The 6,538-nt window shown below is 32.6% G+C and overlaps 1 protein-coding gene across 1 annotated transcript in view; it reads left to right on the top strand.

The window, feature by feature from the left end:
• Nucleotides 1–6,538, top strand: part of LOC120428400 (elongation of very long chain fatty acids protein 7-like) — a 318,557-nt gene that overhangs the window by 201,226 nt on the left and 110,793 nt on the right. The window lies entirely within an intron of this gene.

The raw sequence follows: 6,538 nt of genomic DNA, 5'->3' as shown, positions 1-6,538 counted from the left end.
CGAACGTCACATTTTGACAGATGAACAGATCGGAAATTACGGAACGAATAATTTTGCAAAAATTTAAGAACCAAAATTTTAAGCAATGCACTTTTTGTGCCCATTATGCTTGTTAAAAACGTTGCATTGATGATAATGAAAATTTTGATTAAAACTGTCTCAACGTTTTCACGTAATGTTTGAATGACCCCAAGAGTGGTATGAGTTCGGGCTGCGGTCTACTACAATGAAAAAGGCTGCGTACTTTGCACACCGTGCTTGATTTGGCCGTTATTCAATGTATTTAACCAAGGACGGTGCGATAAATAAAATCAACAAAAAATGTGACGATTTTCACATTTCTGAACGAGATTACGCTGATTACCCTTCTTAAAAATCTGCTGATTTTCTTTATTAACTTTTTCTTCCTAAAAACTCAATTTCCCAAAATAAGTATTTTTTTATTTTCGAGATTTTTTTATGTTTTAGGGGACAAAAACTTTTGACCTATAGACCTATAAAGAAGTTTGGTCAAAAAATCTGCCGCCGAGTTATGAAAATCGAAATTTAATCCAAAACAAATTTTGACCTAATTTTTTATGTAAAATTGAATTTGCAATCGAATATTACTTCACAGATTTTTCGATAAAGGGCCCAGTTTTCAAGAAATAGCCACCGAAAGTTTGATTTCAGCGAAATATTCGCAATTTTTAGATTTTTAAAAATAGTGACCATGAGTGACCATTTCTGAAAATATTTTTTTTTAAATTCAGAAAATTTGCTATTTAATTGTCTAAGAGACATTGAAGATTGGACCTCTGGTTGCTGAGATACAGAGGCTTAAAGTAAAAGAAACAGGAAAATTGCAGCTTTCTAAGTCTCACCCAAACAACCCACCATTTTCTAATGTCAATATCTCAGCAACTAATAGTCCGATTTTAAATGTTAAAACATTAAACAGTAGTTAAATTTTTCGATCTTTTCGAAAACAACACCTTTATAATTTTTGAATCAAAACTAACATTTTAAAAGGGCCAAACATTCAATATTACGCCCTTTTGAAATGATAGTCTTGATTTAAAAAAATAAAATATTGTTTCCGAAAAAGTCAAAAACGACTGTTTTATGTTTTAACATTGAAAATCGGACTATTAGTTGCTGAGATATTGACATTAGAAAATTATGGGTTGTTTGGGTGAGATTTAGAAAACTAAAATTTTCCTGTTTCTTTTTCTTTAAGCCTCTGTATCTCAGTAACCAGAGGGCCAATTTTCAATGTCTCTTAAGACAATTTTATAGCACTTTTTTTTGATATTATTTTAAATAATATTTTCAGAAATTGTCACTCATGGTCACTATTTTAAAAAATCGAAAAACTGCAAATATTTCACTGAAATCAAACTTTCGGTGGCAATATCTTGAAAACGGGACCCTTATTCGAAAAATCTGTCAGGTACTTTTCGATTGCAAATAAAAAAATAGGTCAAAATTTTATTTGGATTAAATTTTTTTTTTCCAAAAATCACTATTTTTTCCAAATTTTATAACTCGGTGGCAGATTTTTTGACCATACTTCTCTATGGCTCAAAAGTTGCGGGTTTTTGTCCCTTAACACACATTTCTTTCAAAGGTATCAACAAATCTCGAAAATAAAAAATACGTTTGATATATTTTGGGAAATTGATTAAAAAAAATCGGCAGATCAACAACACCTACAACTTTGCCGAAGACACCAAATTGATCAGAACATTCACACAAAAGTTACAGCTGTTTGAATATTTACGTACCATTTTTGTATGGAGACTTGTATGGGTGAACCAATGACACAAAATAGCTTCATTGATCATAAGGAAGGCCCCACAAAGTTTGAGCCAAATAAAAAAAATATAGAAAAAAAAATTGTCGAAATCGGCCGATATCGTAGAGAGTTGCTCCTTCGAGTTTAAATTTCTATTATGTTTGAATTTTCGGTGGAAAAAAGATGATGATACATTTAGAAAAAAAACATGATTTTAATAATAGTTGTTTGAACTTTCTTAAAACCAGTTTTAGGAAAATTTAAACAAATGAGCTTCAAGAACTTGTACACCACTAATATAAAAATTGTTTTATATTATAAAAAAAATCATTTAATCACATTTTTGCAATTCCGTCGTGAAACTACTTACTTTTCCTGTCATTCTTGAACGACGAAATAGCCTACTTTTCTGTACCAAAAATAACAGAATCGAATAGCAACACTTTTCAAAATAAATGCTGAAAAGTTCTACTTTTCAGCACTGAAATGGGTGCTGAAAAGTTGAACTTTTCAGCACTTGTTTTGAAAAGTAACACTTTTCAACATTTTTTTTATTTAAACGATTTATTGACAAAATACATGAAAATTTGACGTAAAATTACACTCAATGGGTGTTTTTCGGAATTGCAAAAAATGTTGTATGGAACTCGTTGCAAAACTTGATTTTTCAGCACTCGTCGTATTTATCCAACTCGGTGAACCTCGTTGGATAAATGTACGACTCGTGCTGAAAAAATCCTCTTTTTGCAACTTGTTGCATAAACTACTATTTCATTCGGACAAACGGTTGCTTGAAAGTTCCTAAAATTACATAAAACAGCAAGCTTGTGAAATATTTGTAGATATACTGCCACACCACTGAGAAATCTTTTAAAAAATTTGTGAAAAAATACTAATTTGCACAAAACTTCAGTTTTTTTTGTATGGCATGTACACTAATAGACCCTCTGTTTAAAATTAGGCAAAACAGACATTTTGAATGTTTACACTAAAACTTCATAATAAGTATTTCTTGCTAAACATCAATAAAAGCAAGTAGAGTCGAAACAGTCCTAATGGTCTGAAAGTAAACACATTTTAAAAAAATCAACAAAAGCAAAAAACGAAGGTATATTTTAAATCATTTCGACTTCAGCAGTTGTGTACGAAATCGGCCGATTTTTTTTCAAATATTAACTCATTTAAACTGTTGGATGAAACAGTCTCAAATTTGTTCTGCGGATACTGATCGTAAGATGTAGACTGAAATTCCATGACCGTATATGATCCCAACGATTAAATAATAACCCATCAGACAAAGAAATTATTTTTATTTTCTATATCTAAACACGTGTATACCCCCAACAGTTCTATCGGATCTTTTCAATACAAACCTTGTGAAGAGAATCTCAACTCATCCTGCTCCCCTGAAGGCACCGAAATGAGGTGATGAACACGCTTTTGTAACCAATATTGATCCATACCAGCATCCTAGAAAAAAATAATGGCATTATTCAAAAATAAGGAGTTGGTTTGCGATATGATCATCTAGGTAAGATCCAAAGTGATTGGAACAGGATTAAAATAAAATAGAAAAATCATTAGCTTTTTGGTCCAATAAGCAAATGATATAAAAGCTCATTGTTTATTTTTACTTATTGGACCTTCAAAAAGATTAAAAAATGTATTTGAATAGTTCAAACTTTCTTAATGCTTTGACAATAATATAACTCAGAAACAAAAAATGAATACTTAATGTTTAATAACACTACAAATACCTAACTTAAAATACCACAAAATAATATTGTATCAATCCTGAACATAAACCGCGCATTCAACCGTGATTAATAGTAGTTTATGCAACAAGTTGCAAAAAGGGGATTTTTTCAGCACGAGTCGTACATAATCCAAGTACGACGAGTGCTGAAAAAATCAAGTTTTGCAACGAGTTCCATACAACATTTTTTGCAATTTCGAAAAACACCCATTGAGTGAAATTTTAAGTCGAATTTTCATGTATTTTGTTAATAAATCGTTTAAATCAAAAAAATGTTGAAAAGTGTTACTTTTCGAAACAAGTGCTGAAAAGTTCAACTTTTCAGCATTTATTTTCAAAAGTGTTGCTATTCGATTCTGTTATTTTTGGTACAGAAAAGTAGGTTATTTCGTCGTTCAAGAATGACAGGAAAAGTACACGGGTCCCCCAGAGACCGTTATTATGAAAAAAAAAAATTTCCACCCAAACCAATGATTGGACATTGTTCCTGGGACCATTCTGCACCTCTGGGCCGAGTTTCAAAATATTTGCCGGCAGAAATTTCGAATACGGTCAGTTTTAGTGTTTTGAGTAGAAATTAAGGGGAAATCGCATGTAAAATGCGTAGGAAAAGTTCAAAGCTTCGATGTTTTAACTCTAAAACGTTACTGGTCATAGTTTTAAGTTGTTCTTACACGTAGCAGAATGATATAAAACGATTTACCGGACTGACTTAGCCGGATTAAGCCTAAGTTAAGTGACTTAAGTCTATAATTTACAAGTTTATACATAAATATCTAATAAAAACTCCTATATTAGGCAATTTCAAGTCAAGGAAAGCTAGATTGCACAAAACTAACATAAAATGGGGTGACTTTGAGCCAAGGGGTGACTTTGTACCAACAAACGACTAAAGATTGTTTTGATAAACTTGAATTTTATGTTAATTAATATATACAAATTTAGTATATAGATTAATTTGGTCTATTTATGTTCCCACATAAACAATTTGATGATATTGCTACGCAAATCTGCTAATTCGATTTAAATAAGGCCTGTTGATTTAAAGTCACCTTGAAGTGACAAATTTGAAAAACATGTGCAAATTTTTCTTAATCAATTCATACTGAATCTAAATAAAACAATCAAAATATAAGGGCAACAACATTTGTAACGTGGCAAATTTGTGGTATTGCAACATAAATTGTCCTTTTTTGTTTTGAAACTTTTACAACTTTGAAACAGACGAATGAAATCCAGAGAGTACTTATATTTTATTATGTCAAACTTTTTTAAAATTCATAACTGGTTGGAAATGTTAATCCTATAGGAAGTTGTGACGTAGAACTTTTTCTAATAACAATCATTACACAGAACAACAAAAAAGTATGGGCTAAATGATAGCTGAAGTACTCTCTGGATTTCATTCGTCTGTTTCAAAGTTGTAAAAGTTCCAAAACAAAAAAGGACAATTTATGTTGCAATACCACAAATTTGCCACGTTACAAAAGTTGTTGCCCTTATATTTTGATTGTTTTATTTAGATTCAACGGGAGCGAATGACCCATAGGGTTAAAATTCCCCTAATAAAATCAACAACAGCAACATTTAGATTCAGTATGAATTGATTAAGAAAAATTTGCACATGTTTTTCAAATTTGTCACTTCAAGGTGACTTTAAATCAACAGGCCTTATTTAAATCGAATTAGCAGATTTGCGTAGCAATATCATCAAATTGTTTATGTGGGAACATAAATAGACCAAATTAATCTATATACTAAATTTGTATATATTAATTAACATAAAAATCAAGTTTATCAAAACAATCTTTAGTCGTTTGTTGGTACAAAGTCACCCCTTGGCTCAAAGTCACCCCATTTTATGTTAGTTTTGTGCAATCTAGCTTTCCTTGACTTGAAATTGCCTAATATAGGAGTTTTTATTAGATATTTATGTATAAACTTGTAAATTATAGACTTAAGTCACTTTACTTAGGCTTAATCCGGCTAAGTCAATCCGGTAAATCGTTTTATATCATTCTGCTACGTGTAAGAACAACTTAAAACTATGACCAGTAACGTTTTAGAGTTAAAACATCGAAGCTTTGAACTTTTCCTACGCATTTTACATGCGATTTCCCCTTAATTTCTACTCAAAACACTAAAACTGACCGTATTCGAAATTTCTGCCGGCAAATATTTTGAAACTCGTTCCAGAGGTGCAGAATGGTCCCAGGAACAATGTCCAATCATTGGTTTGGGTGGAAATTTTTTTTTCATAATAACGGTCTCTGGGGGACCCGTGGTAAGTAGTTTCACGACGGAATTGCAAAAAATATATTAATCCATGAACAGTCAATTATTATCCCTGCTTAATGCAAACAACATTGGCGGTTTTTGGGAAACCCCAAAAATCGATAAACACAATTTCCGACAACACGATCGTTGCGACACCGGATCGGCCAGAGTTTCCCAAATGTTATTTATGAAAAAGCATCGACCGGCACGTGTCTACGATTGCCAGACGCGATGCTTGTTCATCTCGGTTCGCCTATCAAGAAAGAATACAAGGTCTAAACGGTTTCACGGTGGGAAAAAAAAAACCGACGCCAAACATGTGCCAGCCAGCCAAAGTCTGCCGAGCGCCATCGTTTTTGGCGCGCAAAACTTAAACGGGGGGCTTGGCAAGGGAATGTGAGCTTAATTCATAAACAATTTTCTAGGTTAGTAATCGCCCTGCGCTACTGCCCTTGCATGTTTTCATCATTTCAGGTGCGAAAAGTACCTCTTTATTTCTCTATTTGAATAATCAACAACCGTTGCGTTGACTTCCGGAACGATTGTCTACATGCTGTCTTTTAAAATCTTCACTTGCTCTCATGTTTGTCGATCGATTAATTGGCTTTTCCGTTCCCGCTGATCTGTGCAGATCATTCTCATTCTTGTTTAGAGGCCTGTTGAGCAGCAAATTCAACGGTGTGATCGAAAGAGACGAGACACCGTTTTACTCAGCATGGAGGTCTTAA

The sequence above is a fragment of the Culex pipiens genome, chromosome 3 (assembly GCF_016801865.2).
Source record: "Culex pipiens pallens isolate TS chromosome 3, TS_CPP_V2, whole genome shotgun sequence".
NCBI classification, from domain to species: domain Eukaryota; kingdom Metazoa; phylum Arthropoda; class Insecta; order Diptera; family Culicidae; genus Culex; species Culex pipiens.
Note: the sequence above shows the minus strand (reverse complement) of the source record. Positions and strands in the feature narration are given on the sequence as shown.